This window comes from Podarcis gaigeae, assembly GCF_964106915.1.
Source record: "Podarcis gaigeae genome assembly, chromosome: Z".
NCBI classification, from domain to species: Eukaryota; Metazoa; Chordata; class Lepidosauria; order Squamata; family Lacertidae; genus Podarcis; species Podarcis gaigeae.
Genome location: NC_139691.1, coordinates 1,455,996 through 1,475,856, shown reverse-complemented (window position 1 = coordinate 1,475,856; position 19,861 = coordinate 1,455,996).

Sequence of the window (19,861 nt, the reverse complement as noted above, 5' to 3'; positions counted from 1 at the left end):
GATCTTGCTTTTCCCCTCTATAAGGATGTTTTGGACGCGGGTGGCGCTATGGGTAAAACCTCAGCATGGTCGGCGGTTTGAATCCCCACGGCGGGGTGCGCTCCCATCATTCGGTCCCAGTGCCTGCCAACCTAGCAGTTCGAAAGCACCCCCGGGTGCAAGTAGATAAATAGGGACCGCTTACCAGCGGGAAGGTAAACGGCGTTCCGTGTGCTGCGCTGGCTTGCTAGATGCAGCTTGTCACGCTGGCCATGTGACCCGGAAGTGTCTGCGGACAGCGCTGGCTCCCGGCCTCTTAAGCGAGATGGGCACGCAACCCCAGAGTCAGACACGACTGGCCCGTACGGGCAGGGGTACCTTTACCTTTACCTTTAAGGATGTTTTAAGCTGCATTTAGAAACACACTTGCTGGAGACTAAAGGGGAAAGAAGAGCCTGTAAGAAAACTGCATCTCTCACCTAATTACTTGATATGCATTCAAAGCAATTAACCACGGCAGTGTAAAAGTCACACTGGGTGAATTTTAGGAAGGAGGAGAATGTGGTTTAAGGGTCAATCATCACTCAGGGCATCCCTACATTATAGATTGCTCTGCTCAACCTGATTAGCATAAGGTAAGAGTGCTATGGGTTTCCTCTGTTGGGGGAAGAGATAATTGTGTCTCACTGGTCAGCTATTGCCTATGCATAAGTAAGGTAAAGGACCCCTGGATGGTTAAGTCCAGTCAAAGGTGACTATGGGGTGCGGCCGAGGGAGCCGGTGTTTGTCCACAGCTTTCCAGGTCATGTGGCCAGCAGGACTAAACCGCTTCTAGAACAACAGAACACCGTGAGAGAAACCAGAGCGTACGGAAACACCGTTTACCTTCCTGCTGCAGCGGTACCCAGTGCTGGATTTACGTATAAGCTAAACAAGCAATAGCTTAGGGCCCCACTTTCTTGGGAGCCCCCCAAAAATTTAAAGGGACAAAACCTGGATGTACATTTCCAAAATATAAGATAAAAAACAAATAACATGGCTTTAGATACCTATTAGATCCATAAATTACCATATAGCATATATTCAACACAAAAAAACAGCGACATTTTGTTGTTGACAAAGGACAGCTGGAACATATAAAGGGCCCCATTACCTTCATTAGCTTAGGGCCTCATAAAACCTAAATCTGGCCCTGGCAGATTATCTACTTGCGCTGGTGTGCTTTCACACTGCTAGGTTGGCAGAAGCTGGGACAGAGCAAGGGGAGCTCACCCCGTCGTGCAGATTTGAATCGCCAACCGTTTGATCAGCAAGCCCAAGAGGCTCAGTGGTTTAGACCACAGTGCCACCCATGTCCACAGCAGTAATCAGAGAAAAATGACAAAAACATGTCTCTTCCACATTGGTCTCTACAGCCACAGCAGGCACTACAACCTTCCAAAAGCTTGCCCTCAGCCCCAAATGTGCAGTCCTCCGTTGTCTCCCAAGACAGATGGATGCCAGCAGAGCTTCCTCTTCCCACCCTGTGCAACTACTAAGCTCACTCTTCACCTTCCGAATTACCAGTGCTGTTTTTCTAGAAAAAGAGGTGCCGCAACTCACCACAAACGCCTCGCTTGTTCTCTTACAATGGCAATAGTGCCCACCTAAGAGGTGCCGGAATTGAGTTCCGGCTGGAAAAAAAGCCCTGCCAATTCCATTTTTTCATGAAAATCCAGGAATGTGATGTGGCACTACAAATATTCCAATGGTAGCTACACGATGACAGCTTTACATTTTTACGTATACAGGAAGATATAGAAATAGATACAGGCATCTCCCCACTAATGTGGGGGTTATGTTTCTGGTCCCCCAGCGAAAACCACGTAACTGGGGCCACCCTCTAAAAAAGCCCTGGAATGCCTATTCCCCCCACTTCTCCACCTTACCCTCACGCTCTCTTTCTACACAACTCTCTCTTCAACTAGAGCTGAAGCTCTGGAACCGGCTAGAGGCTGGAGAACGTCTGGGAAACCTGCTGCTGCTGCTGCACTACCGATCAGGTCAGCTGCTAGGTGGGGAGGCTGAACAGCATAAACAAAGCCCCACTTTGCCTCCAGTCTCTTTGGAGCTTCCTCTGCTCTCTCTAAAGTTCTCTTCAGGCTCTGGGGAGAGTCTCCTCACGAGCCACAAGGACTCTCCAGCTCTCTCCCACCATTTCCTGGCATGATTTAATTTTAATTTTAATTTTAATTTTAATTTTAATTTTAATTTTAATTTTAATTTTAATTTTAATTTTAATTTTAATTTTAATTTTAATTTTAATTTATATATTTATTTCCCGGGGGTGTGCATATATGCGGCCACGTGCAAGTCGATCACGCACAAGTGTGTGTGTGGAGGGGTTCCTGTATAAACAATCTTCCTATACAGCTGTAAATAGAGGAGAGAGCAACATACTCAAGACTAAAAATACTTCTTGAATTGACAAATGAGTAAACCACCAAGAAACAAAGAGCAATCTGATGCAAACCACCATTCGAAAGGGTGTTGTGGTCCACCTCAAATTTTAAGGCACATTAAAGGTCAGGAAATTCCCAGTTATCTGGATTATCCTTACATTTTGTGTGTGGTGCATTCAGGCAGGGTGAATTTCTCATTCACTGTCTCATTAAGTGCAGACTCTCTCCTCCTGCCACCTCTCTTGGAAGCAGTAGAAACCCAACTGCAGTCCTGTATTGAAGGCCTCTCAGAGAACCTCTTGCACTGCCACCATCTATATACAGCCTGGGTTCAACCAACAATACAGTAACTTTTTCAGCGGTTTTGCTGCAGACACCATGAGCACTAGATGCTGGGTAAATGAGATTGGAGGGGCTACTGTTGCCTTTGTGCCCTCCTTGGGGCTTCCTGAAACCTTCGAAGGGGCTGCTGCTAGGAATACGAGACTAGCTCAGTGTTCCTCAAACTTGGGCTCCAAGCGTTCTTGGACTACAACTCCCATCATCCCTAGCTAGCAGAACAAGTGACCAGGGATGATTGTAGTTGTAGTCCAACAATAGCAGGGGACCCAAGGCTGAGAAGCACTGGGCTGATGATGAAACATGCCCATCTTGGCCTGGTCTAGCAGGGTTCTTCTTATGTTCTGGATTAGAGGTAATGCAGCTTTGAAACCGGTCCATCTAGCTCAATTCCAACTACACTGACTGGCAGATTCCGACACAAGGCCAAAGTCTTGTCCAGCTCTACCTGAAAATCTTTTAAAAGATATGTTCTACCCCTGAGCCACAAAGCCCCCTCACCCAGGACATAGGATGCTGTCTTTTACTGAGTCAGACCGCTGGTCCATCTCACTAAGCATTGTCTGCACACTGGCTGGCAGCAGCTCTCCAGGATTTCAGAAATGGGTGTTGCCCAGATCTTCCTGGCACTGCTGGAGTTGAACCCCGAATGTTCTGCATGCAAATCAGATGTTCTGTCCCTGAGCTGCGGTTCTTCCCCTTTGTTTCCCAGTCAATTTCTTCCTAATGCTGTGTTGTACTCCAGTCTTTCCCAGCCTTAAATCTCTACTGTGCTGACATACAATGTACAGCTGTTTCCATACCCAAGAGAACCTCCCAGTTACAACTTCTGCTAAGTTTCTCCCCTCTAATCAGCTGCCCTCAAGCCCAGAAACAATGGTTTGTCTTTTGGTCCTGATGTTTCTTCACAAGCCTCAAACAGGATTGCTTAGCAACCTCACGCATGCCCCTCATGCCTCCTGAGAATGTTTCCTACCAGATCATAATTAAGGGAGACCTTTATGCAGCAACAGTCCAGCACTGTTGCCTTTCTCCACTAAAGCCATTTCCTCATTTGATGTACCCAAAGTTTAGATGCAGCCATTTCCCTCCTCTTCAGGTGACACGCTTTGTTTTCTATCTGCAGAGTCTTTTGCTCACTGCCAAATGACTGGCCAGAGATGCTTTTTGCTCCACCAGCCTCAATGACTATCCCTCTGTCCATGGTAGGAACCACATTGTTTTCAGGTGAGAATGTCAATATCTGTTTCATAAAATTTATATACCACTTTATTATAGAAGAAACTCAAAATGGTTTACAAAAAAACCTCTGGTACAATAATAAGCATAAATCCAATAACCAATTAATGCCTCTGGGTTTAGATGCTAGCAGAGTAGTGGGTGGGTGGGACTTGCCTGCTTTACAGAGGAGGGTCTGCTTCTGGAAGGTCAGAGGGAAACCCTCTGTTTGAAGAAGTAATCAATTTTATTGGGAAATACCATACTTTTCGGTGTATAACACGCCCCCCCCCCCGTGTATAACACCCACTATTTTGGGGGACTCAGAATTAATAAAATGAGGGGGAGAGATTCCCCACACTCACCTGACAGACTGACAAAGCCGCTAATGCACGTTGCCAAAGCAACTTATCCTCTGTCCCCATAACCAAAAAAAGCATCAAATTGACTGCCCAATTGCCGCAGCGACAGCCAATCAACAACAGCCCTTGCAGCAGCCACCAATAACCATCTTCAACTTGCAGCAGCAACCAATCCCTCGGCCCCACAATGCACTACCATGTATGACAACCCCTAATTTTGAACATGATTTTGGAATAAAAAAAATATAGTCGTATACGCAGAAATGTACGGTAACTGGTGAATACCAGTTAATCCTGAAGTTCCATGTGTGTAGGAAACTACAAAAGAAAAGAATGGCTAACAGCCTGAATTCAAAAAAACATGGAGCTGGTAAATGACCCCTGGACAGTTAAGTCCAGTCGAATTTATCCCAGTTTGGTGTCATCTGCAGATTAGATAAGCATCCCCTTAATTCTTTCATCCAAGTCACTTATCAAAACCGTGATCGACAACGGGTCCAGGATAGAACCCTGCGGCATCCCTCTTGTCACTTTTTTCCAGGATGATGAGGAACTATTTAGGAGCACTCTTTGGATTCGATCAGTCAACCAGCTACCAATCTACCTACAAATATGTCAAACCTGCAGAGATCCAAGAAGCTAAAAGCATGCTGTCTGCGTGAAGCACTGGCCTGGGGCATAAGAAGTTTCCTTTACTGGGTTACAGCATTAACCCATCTTTCCTACAATAGTAGCAGTTCCTTGTGGTTTAAGACATGGTTTAATACCTGGAGATGCCCATGAACCTGAGATCATTCTCTGAGGCCCTTTTTCGTGTGCCTCCTCCATGAGATGTCCGGAGGGTGACAACACAAGAACAGGCCTTTTCTGCAGTGGCTCCCCATTTATGGAATGTTCTCCCCAGGGAGATTCAGCTGGTGCCTTCATTATACAACTTTAGGCACCAGGCAAAAATGTTCCTCTTTAACTAGGCCTTTGGCTGATTGACTTCCAATGCCAATAATAATAATAATAATAATAATAATAATAACCCATCCACATCTGGCTGGGTTTCTCCAGCCACTCTGGGAGGCTTCCAACAAAATATTAAAATCCAGTAGTCCGTCAAACATTAAAAGCTTCCCTAAACAGAGCTGCCTTTGGATGTCTTCTAAAAGTCTGGTAGTTGTTGTTCTCTTTGACATCTGGTGGGAGGGCGTTCTACAGGGCAGGTGCCACCACCGAGAAGGCCCTCTGCCTGGTTCCCTGTAACTTGGCTTCTCGCAATAAGGGAACGGTCAGAAGGCCCTCAGGAGTGGGGATTTTTGGTTTTCGTTCTTATGTTTATTGTGTATTTTGTGTTTTCTATATTGTAATTTCATGTTGTGAACCACCCTGTGATCTACGGGTATACGGCGGTATACAAATGTAATAAATAAAAAAATAAAGTGTGGTGTAGTGGTTAAGAGCGGTGGACTTGTAATCTGGTGAACTGGGTTCACTTCCCCGCTCCTCCACATGCAGCTGCTGGGTGACCTTGGGCTAGTCACACTTCTCTGAAGTCTCTCAGCCTTACTCACTTCACAGAGTGTTTGTTGGGGGGGGGGGAGGAAGGGAAAGGAGAATGTTAGCCGCTTTGAGACTCCTTAGGGTAGTGATAAAGCAGAATATCAAATCCAAACTCTTCCTCCTCCTCCTCCTCCTCCTCCTCCTCCTCCTCCTCTTCTTCTTCTTCTTCTTCTTCTTCTTCTTCTTCTTCTTCTCCTCCTCCTCCTCCTCCTCTGCCAGCCGTCTGGAGAGGGCAGGATAGCCCCTCCCCCAGGAGGATTCAAATTGGACTGGACCTACCTGCAAGAGAGGAGGAGCCATCCCATATGAGGACTGCCCTCCAGGAATACCAGGAATAGAAATTCACAGTAAGATTTTCTATTTTTCTATGAACAAAAAATGACCTTAAGTAAGTTTAAATGCTTTACTTACAGCAGAGGTCTTAACTCATGCATCATTCAACGATTCAGCAGAAACACCACAGGTAAGATATTCCTAGTTTCAAACTACAGACGTTAGTCTCAAACACGCTGACTGAGTCTGAAGCCCCAGCCTCATACATCTGTACAATTACATGGTTCAAAATGAAAATGTGTGTGGGGGGAGAGGGGGGGGAGGAGAAAAAATACAGGAAACAACCCTTATTTCCTCCCTCTCGAATCTGATGGGTCATGACCAATCTGAGTGTTCACTAGTGATCCTTAAACTTTTTATTATAGACAATTATGCACAGTTATGTTTAGCTGCATAAATTTCCCACACATCTGAAGGCCCACCTAAGTCCAGTCTCAATAATTTCCAGGAGACTTGAAAGGTCTTGAAGCTGCCCATCAACTTTAAGCAACAAATAGGCAGCAGAGAGTGCAGGGATACAGGTCACCTGGTCAAACACTTCTCCTGGTCCTACAATTGCTCAGAATATCTCAGGCAGCAGGTGCCAAGAGGTGTATGTGCTTTATTGTTTTGCAGTAGTACTGATATTTGATCTTTATGGAAATTATAACATACTACTAAATAAACTAATGTTTACTGTCCAAAATTAATGTTACTGGGGCAAGCCAGTAATAAAATTGTTGTTGTTGTTGTTTGATGATACAAATGTAGCTATACTGTCAAATTAATTGGTCTTGTATAATGATATTGGCAGCTTAAATAGTCATTGCAACTAGGTTTGAACCTGAAGCTTTTGCTGGGTGTTGGTGGTTCCACCTCCTCCTAGAATTCTAGAATCACAAAACTATAGAGTTTGAAGGGACCCCCAAAGGTCATCTAGTCCAAACCCCTGAAAATCAGTAACCACAACTAAACAATCCCTGACAGATGGCCATCCAACCTGTTTAAAAACCACCAGAAAAGGAGAATCCTTTAGATAGTAATACCTCTTTGCAAAATTGTTTGCACTTCTAACTAAAAGCTAAAGGTTGCATTTCAGCTGGCTGAAGATCTTTCATTAAGTCTCAGTGTGTTTTACATAGGTAGAACCTATGCAGTCAGAAGTAAATATCCCTGAGTTAAATAGAGCTGAGTTCCGGAATGCTCTGTACAGGACCCAAAGTCATGCCAATTGTAATAAATTGGGTGTTATGCTATGCATTGCTGCTTTTTGGTGTGTGTGTGAGAGAGGACCAACACAGCTGCCTGTCTATAAAAAACAAAACAAAACTCTCCTTCAATATGTGGCTACAGGCTGTTTGGGAGCGTGGCTATTATTTTACCACTATATAACTGTTCATAGATGACAATTTCCATTGGTGCTAGAGCAGAAACCTTTCTTTCTAACGAGAATTGGTGCAATGTTGTAGCTGTGTGAGTAAGCAGGTCCACCAGTAAATCCCAGGTTCAGATCTTGTCTCAGATATGAGCTCACTACACAGTCCTTTTCTCGCAGCTTCAATACTGAATACTGGATCTGCAACAGGGGGACAATATACATATGAAAAGCAGTAGGTTGTTGCTATGCAAAATTTTTTTGTTACTATTAAATGGAGAATTTGCCCAAATTGTCATTTAGGTTTCTTAAATACTATACCTAGATGGCATGGCTAGTACGTTGTATGAGTTTGTTTAAAGACCAGGTTAGATAAATATTGATTAGATGTGTTTGGCAGACAGTTACTCCACAAGGCAGCAGGACAGCTAGGCAAACTTGGAAGGTGATGGTTCCCTTTAATCCAAGAACAGCCATCAGTGGACTAGTCCCTTCCAGAAGCAGACTATTTAAATAGCACCATCTATGGGCCATCTCTGTGCTTTACAAGATATAAGGGGAAAGGTCCCTGCCCTGAGGGGCTTCCAGTCAGAAATTCAAAACAGGGAAGGGAAAATTATTTATTTGTTGGTTTTGTAGCATTAATATATTGCCTTTCTTCCATCATGGAACCCAAAACAGTCTCCCTGTGCTTCCTAGGCCTGAGTTCACCCATCCTGGCACTGAAAAGACCCAGACGTGCTTAGCTTCATCAAAGTAGGGGCTGCAGGTACCACGGGAAATGGCTTCAAGGGGATGATGATGACTTGATGACTCAGGAGGTCTCAGGCAAATTGCATTATTCTTCAGATATATGATAATTTTAAGGGAATGATTTTTCAGAGCATCTTTGGCAAGGCTTGCAGCCAATCCGTACAGGAGGGACTGACACTGAACTTCTTTACCCCTGGGCCATCCAGAGGCAGGTATTGATTTACATGCCTAGGAGCTGCAAATATGTGATTTATGAACATATAAGAGCCTAAGAAGCGCCCACTGGATCAGGCCAGTGGTCCACCTTGTCCGGAATCCTGTTCCCACAGTGACCAACCATGTGCCTAGATGGGAATCCTGCACGCAGAACTTGAATGCTCTAGTGACTCCCTCTTTGTTATTGTTCTCTAGCGGCATACTGCCTTGGCTCAAACAGAGAATTCAGAACAGAAGAAGAGCCCTGAAGGGTCAAGACAAAGGGGGCCCATCTAGTCCAGCAGCCTCTTCTCACAGTGGCCAACCAGGTGCCCTCGCAAGCAGGACCAAAGCACCAGAGCCCTCTTCCCTCCTATGCTTTACAGCAACAGGTATTCAGAAGCACTGCTGCCGCCAACTGTGGAAGCAGAGCATGGCCATCCTGCCTTATCGATAGCCTTTTCCTCATCCATGAATTTGTCCAATCCTCTTTTAAAGCCTTCCAAGTCGGTGGCCATCACTGCCTCCTGTGGCAGGGGGTTCCATAGTTTAAATATGTCCCACTCAAAAGATGGGTTTCTTTTTATCTGTCCTGACACTTTAAAATAGTTCCCTTTTTGGAAGGGAAAAAAGGGGGGCTTCCTGTACTGGGGCACCGAGGCAAGAGACTCTCCTTCAAACCATGTTTCAGAAAACACCTGGGAGTTGATCTGTGCTGTAACTCAAGCAGACACACTAACTAAAACTGACCACAATGTAGTTATGTTCAAAAACCTCAGGGGAGGGATTGCTGGGGGTGGGGGACGGGACCAGCGGAAGCTAGTTAAAAAGACCCTAAAGTCTAGAGCAAGGAAATTAAAAAACATTTGGCTCAGCATGGAAGCTGTATATAATCAGATTCACAGAAACAGCTCGGAGGAACCTTAAATGAAAGGAACGGCAGCGGTCGCAGCACACGTTGTGGGGTCGCCTCTTGAATCAGAGGGGGGGGGTCGTTCAGAGTATCATCAACAGGAGCAGGAAAACTTACCATGGAAAATGAAAGGAACTGAATTGAAATTGAATTGAAATTGAAATACTTTATGCAGTGGCGTAGCGTGGGTTTTCAGCACCCGGGGCAAGGCAAGTAATTTGCGCCCCCTAACCCATGGATTTGCACACCCTAACCCTAACCCCCAGATATTGCGCCCGGTGCGGCCGGCCCCCCCTGCACCCCCCACGCTACGCCACTGACTTTATGGTCACTTGTACAACTTGTATACAGTGAGATTACACACGCGCACCCCACTCAGCTCTCTTAGTCTTAATTCTTCTCATTTACTGATGCACCAAACCTGAAAGTCAGCTGCCCTGTTGTTCTCTGTTAGGCAGCCTAACAGCCCATGGATAGAAGATGTCGCCCATGCCCTTCCCCAAGCTGGGCATGGCCTGGTTCCTTGTGGGGGCAAAAGACAGTAATAGACAGTTTGACTGCCCCTGTATCAAAGCCACTTTGGAATGCAGCATGGGTCCTGCACTGACAGAAGTTTCTAGCGGGAGGGTATCTCTGTATCTCCTCTACATATCATGATACTGCTGAGATCTCTGTCTGTAGAACCTGTGTGCTTGTTCCCTGACACTTGTGAGGCGTCAACTGAGATTATTACAGAAGTGCACCTGACAACTTCCTTAGGTAGTTTCCATTGCATGCCACACACACACACCTTAGGACCGACCATCACTGCATCATCACTTTTCTTTCACTCTACCCGGTCCCCAGTCACACCAGGCCACCATGGAAGTCAGATGAGGATGTGTGTGATGTGGGATCATTAAGGAGGCATTTTGGAGGATGGTATAGAGAGCAGGAGGGGTGCAGACGGAGATAAGAACATAAGAAGAGTCTGCTAGCCAACCAGTTGCCTGTAGGAAACTCTCAAGCAAGACCTGAGCACAACACCAACACACTCCTGTCCTGTTGCTTCTGGCTGCAACTGGTATTCAGAAGCATTGGTGCCTCCAGCTGTGGATGCAGAGTACAACCATATTGACTGGTAGCTATTGATAGCTCTCTCCTCCTCTGTGAATTTGTCTAATCCTCTTTTAACCATCTAGGTTGGTGGCCATTACTGCCCGGAGGGAGTTCCATAGTTTAACTCTGCACTGTCCAGAATCTCCCAACATTCAGTTTCATTCCATGTCCACAAGTTCTACTGTTATGAAAGAGGGAGGAAAAATTTTCTCCATCTATTTTTTGCACTACAGTCCACTATAAATCCACTGAAAACGCACATCAGTCCCCACAACACAACCCCAGCAGCCTCTTCTTTGCTTGAAGCACATGCCTCATTGTACGTGGGAAGCTGCCTTAAAGCAGGTCAGGCTCTTTGCCTTCCCGCCCAGAGCTTTCCAAACTGTGTGTTGCGACACGTTAGTGTGTCGGCTGCATTGTGTAGGTGTATCGTGTGAACACTCCCCCTGCTCATCCTGGGGCCGGAAAGGGGTTTGTTTAACCTCTGGTTTGCTAGTAAAACTGAATTACTGTGTCATGAAATGATGCTTGTCTAAAAAGTGTGTCACCGAAATGAAAAGTTTGGAAAGCTCTGATAGCCCAATCTTGTCTACTCTTGACTGGGAGAAACTCTCCATGGATTCAGGCAGAACTGCATCTTTGTAGTCTCCTCTTATCCCCCCCCCCTTTTTTTTTGTTGAGTTGCTTTGCAGAGTTAGCACACAGCTTGGAGCTGACTATGTACTGAATATTTTGCTGGAATAATCTGGCTTGCCTTGGCTGCAATCTGGTCTGGAAAGAGAGAAAGTTTTGTTATAGGAAATACATACTTGGGTAGAAAGCAGGTGCAGCATAATCACATAATCAATCACATGACATGGTGCACTCCACCATTTGAATGGCAATGCCCATCAACTCAGGAGAGGGCTCAAATATTTTATTGGGGGTGGCCGAAGCTCCCTTGGCCCCAGGAGTTGGCTCCTGTGGTAGGAAAGTTCTTTGTTCCAGCTAACTAAGTGAGCCATGATTGCCCCTTTGTTTTCATCAGATCCGAAAAGATGAATTCTCTCTAAGAGGGTCCAAAGAAAAGACTGAATGAGGCAGTAGGGGAAGCTGAAACCGGAGAATATCAGTTTAACACCAAAGGAAAAGTCGGCAGCACAGAGGTCAAGGGCCAGTGAGACAGTTGAGAAAGTTGAGGGTCCCCTTCTCAATCTGCCTTAACCCCTCAGCAAGCTGAGCTGCATCTCAGCAATATTTTTAAGTAGAATGCCAGGGATTGAACTTGTGACTTCCTGTGTGCAAAACAGCTGCTCTAACACTTACACGGCACCTATTGCACTGGAACTATTTAAGGATGAACCAGATGACTTCCTGAGGCAAATCTGTTATGCAAGAAGTCTGCCCCGTCTTAATATGTCTGCCTGTATGATACTGGGTCCTTTGCAATCATAGTCAGGTGCGTTGGACCTGCTCTGTTCCAATACACTTTTCTTAAAGCCAGTAATATGTTATTGTTCGGTAGGCCACTTTTGTCAAAAGAGAAACTGATTGGTGCTGAGACAATGGCCAGATACGAAATAGGACAGGATTCCAGTGCTTTTAACAGTTGTGTAGAAGAGGAAATTCCAGTGAATGTCATGAGCATTCCCACCATGTTTACTGGCCACCAATAGCCCTCTCTTCTATGAATTTGTCTGATCTTGTTTTAAAGCCATCTAGGTTGGTTGCCATCACTACCACTTTTGGGAGGGGGTTCCACGGTTTAACTCTGCTCTGTGTGAACAAGTCTTGTCTCTTATCAGTTCTGTATCTTCCAACATTCAGCTCCACTGGATGTTCATAAGTTCTGGTGTTATGAGACTGCTGTCACTCCCTCTTAAAGGGGAAGGAGCTCTTCTTTCCCCTTTTATCTGCCTGTCCTAGTAAGTGCATCACACAGAGACAGGCTCCTTTGCTCAGAGTCTGAGTGGCTCATAATGGAAACCTAACGCCAGGCTTCCACTAACCTAACATGCCCCACATATTTTGGACTCCCAACTCCCATCATCCCTGGCCATGGGGCAAGGCTTCTTGGGGCTGATGGAGTCTAAAAAAATCTGGAGGTGGCCATGATGGAGAAAGCTGCCTGACACCCTGGTATCAGCTGGTTGTCTTTGTTTGTTTCCTCTCTAATGCCAGCTTTGAGGGGAAGATGGGGCCTGGAAGTAGCCAATGTGACACTGCTTTGTTTGTTTTTGTTTGTTTGTTTGTTTGTTTGTAAAAAGTATTTGCATATTGCCGTGTCATAAAAAAATATACTGAAGCTGTTTGCAGCAATAAAACCATAAAAACCACAAAAGAAGTGTAAAACAGACATAAATTAACCACCCATGGCCTTTTAAATGTCTGTCAGACAGGTTTTGTTTTGTTTACACTATTGTGTTATGTATGTTGTGTGGTTTTTTTGTTGTTGTAAACTACCTTGTGATCTTTGGACGAAAGCCAGTACAAAAATAAATAAATAATTTGTGGAAGGTTGTGTGTTTAATTGCTTTCATAGGACTGGCAGAAAAGAAAAATTTTCAGCAGGTTTTGTTGTTGTTTTTAAGTTGGCACAGAAGGTTCCTGCTGAATCTCTATTGGCTGCATATTCTACAGGACTGAACTAAAGGGTCAATTTATTGTTGTTTACAAATGAGCCTCGCCAACTCAGGGTATGACCAGCGGCAGTCCTGCAGATTATCTCAGTGATCGAGCTGGGGGAGAAGAGTTCAGGCAACCCCCGAGGTACCCTGGACCAAAGTGACAGGCTTCTTAAATATTCGGGTCCTGTTTTACTCCTTTTCTTCACCATGACCCCCCCCCCCAAAGCTGGGTATTGACTGGGTCACTGGAAGAATTGTTGCCCTATACATGCAAGTGGTGCAAACAACAAGGGACCAGAGCCAGCCGCAGGAGGAATAAGGTTGAAGATTGACCTCAAGTCTTGGCTAAGGTTAAGAACTTTGCCATGCAGAGCTTATAAGGGTCAGGCAGGATGGGAGCTGTCTTCCGGCAACAACCGGAAGGCCACATTCTCCTCACCTGTGGCTTAGCAGAACCTCCATGCTCAAGAGGCAGGATCTCTCTGGACAGCAGTTGCTGAGGATTTGACCCAGAAGATGCTCCTTATGTTCTTGACAATCTGTTGTGTTGGTATTTAAAACTTTCCAGTTGTGTTGTGGTCTTGTGCTCTAGTTGGCTGTATGGATGAAATTTAGTGTGGCATGTCAGTATATCAGTCAAGGAGCCACAGTTCCATAATGCAACTGTTTAATAGACTATTGTATTTTAATATTCTGTTGGAAGCCGACCATAGCAGCTGGGGAAACCCACCCAGATGGGAAGGGTATTAATGATAATAATAATAATAATAATAATAATAATAATAATAATTACTATTACTGCAGCATTAGAAAACAGGAACTCTGGCATTATAGCCAGGGAAGCTAATGCAATATTCCCAGCATCTGAATGCATTAGCCCCAGGTGGCTTCTAGGCAAGCCCTAACACTCTCAGCCTCAGGAGTTCCCATCTGGGACATGGGATTTTGTTCTCCTTTACTTCTCCCATCATGGAATTCAAGGCTTTCCGGGTCTCTCATCCGGGCATCAACCGCCCCAGCCCTGCCCAACCTTCAGTGAGGTTCTGGTCTGGTCTGAGGTTCTGGTCTGGTCTGGTCTTTGGATCATATATATAGATGACGATGCCAGCCTCATTAACTAGGGGGTTGCAAGGATGGCAAAGATGTGTGTTGCAGCATTGTGAGTTGCCCTTAAAGGGCTGCAAAAAATGCTTCATCACAATTTCCAGGGGGGTTGTTGTGCTAGGCTGTGGCAGCAGCACCCAGCCAGTTTTGCTTCACCTTAAAAACACACTTGTTCTATGATGATTAACCCTATCATAGAAAATGCTTTTCTTATCTTAAACAATGCATATAATTTCCCACTTGGCACACAGTATACTTTTTGCATCCCATTGACATTTAGCCCCCAACGGTTTACACACACACACACACACACCCCCCAAAACATACTGCCGCCATTCCTGTACCCATTGCCTATCCATATTCCTGACCCAACTGAGGTTTACTCTTCATGCATCTGATTAAGCAGATTCTAGTCCTCAGATGCTTCTTACTTAAATAAATCTTCTTTTTCTTTAGTCGTTGAGGAGCCACAAGCCTCTTCGCTGTGCTTGGTAATGCTAGCGATTCTAGCGCAGCAGAAGCGCGCTGAGTTCTGCTGTTTTATCCTCCTCGCCGCCTCCGCTGTTTCCCCTGCAGTAGTACCACAAGGCCAAAGATGATCCATGCCTGTGTACTGAGCATCCTTCGTAAGCCGCTGTCTGCCCGAGACAGAACTGTATGGATTGCAACCGCGACCGAGGGTCCTGCTTCCTCCCGATGCCCCGCTCGCTTCCCTGGCAGCGCCTGTGCGTTGAGGGGGGCGGTGGCGGGGAGGGAGGGGCGGGGGGGTCACAGGGGGCTGCCTGGTGCAGGCGGTCTTCTGGACCCCAGTGAACGTGGCTTTATTTAATGAGCGCGTCTTTGCTGACAGATTCATTATTTGTGTTCGGTTGCTTCAAGTCAAAACTGATTAGTTACACTTACTGCTGCAAAGATTTAATGATTTTATTGTTTATCTTCAATTTATTTTGATTAACATCTCCGTTTGTTTCATTGCCAGCGCAATTAGGTGTAGCATAACAGCGACGACTTTAATTTTGTTGAAATTAAGATGAATAAGTGACGGATTATGGCACTTTGTTTAACAAATAAATCACAGTTAAGAGGATTGTATTAGTAATAAATGGGGGGGGGGGAGACAGTCTAATTTAAGTGCACGGATCTGTTCGCTTCAAGCGTGCCAAAAAGAGTGGGTGGAAGGAGGGGCCTTGTTTTTAAAGGAAACTCCATTTGGGGGCTGTGTTTTTGGCAAGGAGATGAAATGAGGAAAGAGGCGAATTGATTTACAAAACGAACCACAGTTTATGCAGAAACTGAGGTGTAAGGGAAGAATCAGTGATAAACTATAGAAATTTTGACGGCTGCATGTGTCATAAAGAGCAGTTATAAAGACGGGAGCATATGATAATTTGGGAATTGAAAGAACGGCTCATGCTGTCTTGTACTCCTTCCTAGTACGTGTGAATGCTAGTAATACAGGTTAAAACGGACGCGAGAGCCATCGCAGGATGGAACGCTGGCGCTGGCTATTGCATTCACAATTACAGACACGTGAATTGCGAAACAACAAAACAACATGCATTAATTTCATTTCACTTTAGAAAATTGCTTTTGTTTACTCTCTTGCATATACTCTCATATCTATTTTCTTTTCAGGGCAGTCCCAATATTATGGGGTGGCTGCTGCTCGTTCGTTCATCTTAAAAAAAATTTTTTTTGCAGCATCAAAATGCCAGCCCGTATTCCGCCACCCCCCAAATTTACTCTTGTGAGAGGTCATCTGACAAGTTTTAGAAACGCAAACACAAACGTTGCAAATACCTGCTTGCCATCTCCCAAGGACCCGTTGACGACAATACTAAATCCCCTTCCTGAGAAACTCCTCTCAGGGCCTTCACTGATCCCCAAAAATTACTAGACGAGAGGGATTGAGGGGGAACCAAACTGTCTGTGAATGAAACATCTGCGGCACCACCCCCAGATCACAAAGTGATCTGTGGGCACCTGGATTTTATGAGATGGTAATAAGGGCAGATCCAGTTAGACCAAAAATTATTCCAGTTCATCCGTGTCTCTGGCTGTTGGGATGTGAATAGATACAAGGAGAGGGTATATTTATTAAATATTATCTAATAAATAGACATCTTTCCTCAGTTTGTGAGTGCATCCCTTTGCAGTTAAAAGAAAGCTTAGATAGGCCAGTTTTAGATTTTTAGTTTAAGTAATCCAGGATGCATTAAGACTGGGTTTTCCTGGTATTTCCTCCTTTTCTTCGCCTTAAAACAATAACCACACAGTCTTGTAAAAAATAACATTTACTCACTCAGGATCCTTGTTGAACAGTAACAGATACAGCAGCATAGAAGCAAACTCTTAGGGGCCGTGTTGACGGGCATTCCCATTCAAATGGTGTGCGTGCACTGCGTCATGTGACTGATCATGTGTGGCAGGGCTTACCTGGGCCCCCACAATATTTTACTCAAGTTGGCATCCCTGTACAGCAGCTTTGTTTAGGCAGGCTTAAAATGGTAATTCAGTTAAGTATAAGTCTAGCTTGGAGTTCAGACTTTTCAGGTGTTCTCACATTGCTGGCAGGGTAGAAAGAGATGGGAAGAGTAAGAGAGTGTGCCCAGGCGGATAGGAGAACATATAGCTATGCCCTCCCTCTGTCACGGCACCATAGGAGTGTCTCTCACAGAGTCCTCTCTAGCAAGCTTACAGGAAAAATCTGTGAGCATCAGCTCCTAACATGTGCCTATCTAGCAAAACATAAATTGTTGGTTTGACTGCATGTTAAATATCCCACACTGGCAATGGGCAGCCCAAGAGAATCCATCAAGACATGATGGGAAATTGCTACCCTCTCTTTCTATGTCCCCTCCATTTGATAATTGGAGGTATTCTGTTCCTGATGGTGGAGGTGCTACTATTAATCACCCACATATTTTTAGTGCGCCATCTATGAGTTGATTGAATCTTTTTTACAGACACTTATCTGCTGGGGGAAGGAGCTTACAAGCAAACATCTTCCCCCCCCCTCCACATGAACTATTTAAATTGGGGGTGTGAGGAGTTAAGGGTCCATGCAGGCTAGCATTTGAAATACAGGTTAGTTCTGGAGCATTGCTGCAACAGGGAATGAAAAAGAAAAAGTGAAAATGCCCTTCCCTTCCAACAAGGAACTGCATTTCTGCATCCAACACATATATTTTAATAACAGTTACAGATAGGTAGCCGTGTTGGTCTGCCATAGTCAAAACAAAACAAAAATTCCTTCCAGTAGCACCTTAAAGACCAACTAAGTCAGTTCTTGGTATGAGCTTTCGTGTGCATGGTATGAGCTTTTCGTCTGTATCTGAAGAAGTGTGCATGCACACGAAAGCTCATACCAAAAACTGACTTAGTTGGTCTTTAAGGTGCTACTGGAATATATTTTAATAGGTAGCTGTATTGAGACTTCGGCAATATACACATGTGTTTACATTGAATTGGTTATATACAGTGCTTTTTCTGGGGGGACGCTGGGGTACACATACCCCTAAACATTTTGTGAATCTACGTGTGGCCTCATTGAGGGGCAGTATTTCAATATGAGAAGAAAAATGAGAGTACCCCCAAACATTATATATATATAAGCCAACTTAAAAATGTCAGGCAGTCCCAGAGTGTTCGCTTATCAAACTGTAGGTTCTGGTACACTTTGATATTTTAAAATGTCTCCAGGATGAGGCTCTGGTGGGCTTGACTGGTGCCTGGTGGTCTATCAAAATGGGATCAGCTTTGAATAGTGATTTCTCCAAAATCCAAAGGCAGAAGAGGAAAAAAGTGGATGATCTCAGCTCTGGTCCTGAAGCAAAACCTTGGCAGCACAGTTTCTGGTAGGTTTGGGACCTGCTAGGAGGAAGATGTCATTCCCTTGAGGCAAAGGCCACAGGCAACCAATCAAGCAGAGGTGAGGTGGAGCAAGGTTGGGGCTTCTCATGTTCAAGGAGACACCTTAGGATGCAAAGATCTATCACTGATGTCTAGGAGGACCTTGTTTTCACCTAGCAGAAGTGGTTGGTTGGTTGATTTGATTGATTGATTGATTGATTGATTTGATTAATGTATTTCTATGCTTCTTTTCATTCACATGAATCGCAAAGCAGCTTACAAACAATAAATAACAATAACATAATAGAACATCACAAACACAATGTAAACCACATAGAATAATTAACCAATAATCAGTAAATCAATTTAAATCTACAAAACGTTATTAACTAAAAAAATACAAAAATATACTAATATAACAAAAGTCATATAGCATAAGATTCACAAAGTACAGCAGCAGTAATAATCTGTAAGATAAAATTAACCATGTTAACAAAATAAGCTAAGCACTGTTGAATTCATACACACACCCTCCCCACCCCCATGACATATTCTACTCTATTCATTAAGACACATACACAGAAAGCCCATCCGAAAGGCTCCTGGGGCTGCACACGGACTCCATATGCTAACAGTTGCTTCCAAAGCCTAGCAGAGAGGAATCATGGAAGTGACCAGGGTGTGTGTGAGGGGGGCTGTGTGTATATGTGTGTGTGTAAACAATCACATCTAAGGATGCTTCTACATGGCAGTTTTTTTTACCAATCTAGGGCTGCTCAGGGGTTAAACTTTTGTGCAGTACCTTTCAGGATAAAGTCCTCATCAAATACCATTCCATACTTATTTTCCCCATTTAATCCAGATGTATCATTTATCCTGCAGGGTGTTCTTGCTTCAAAACAGTGAATCCAGATTAAACGGGTACAAAATACGAATATGCATTTTGATGTTGTGTTGACATTACACAAGCAGCAAAAAGCCCATAATAAACTGTTGTGTGGAAGTACCCCACGTTCATGAGCTTTTGAACGTTGTGGTCAGTGAAACATTGGAAGGTTTTGCATGCTCATAAATCATCATTAATTGGTTCCACAGAAAAGATCCTAGTTCCCAGTTTTTAATATCAGTTTTTCGATGCCTCCAATATGTGGGCATGTTTTGAATCGCCCTAGAGTTGATGCATTCCATCCAACCCTGATGCTATCTATTTTTGTGTATCCTGAGATAAGCTGGGCCTGGTCCACCGTTAGACAAAGTGAGACAGCTGCCTCGGGCAGCAGATGCCAGGGGGCTGGAAGCACCAGGATGGTGCTGCCTTCAGGTGCAGTGCAGGACATTGTATTGTTTGCACAGATTCATCTGCCAGCCCTGTCAGCTGCTGTATGAGGAATGGTTGTGGTGGGGCAAGTTGTCCTTCATCCCAGGCAGTGAAACGTCTTGGACTGACCCTGGAGAAGACTTTTGCTTTTTAAATATATTGAATGCCCTGTTTACATAGGGAATATAAGAAGCTGCCTTTTACTGAGTCAGACCCACCGATCCATTTAGGTAGTTCAGTATTGATCTACATTGACCACCACCAGCTGTCCAGGGTTTCAGACAAGGAATATCTCCCAGCCCTACCTGGAAATGCCATAAGGAACCTGGAACCCTGTCTCTAAGCTACCCCTTTCCCTCTTTCTTCAATGCCTTAAAATTGGCTTCCAGAGTCCCCATTGTGGGCACAATCTGGAACATTCTCAAGAACAAAACCCAACTGTGTTTTG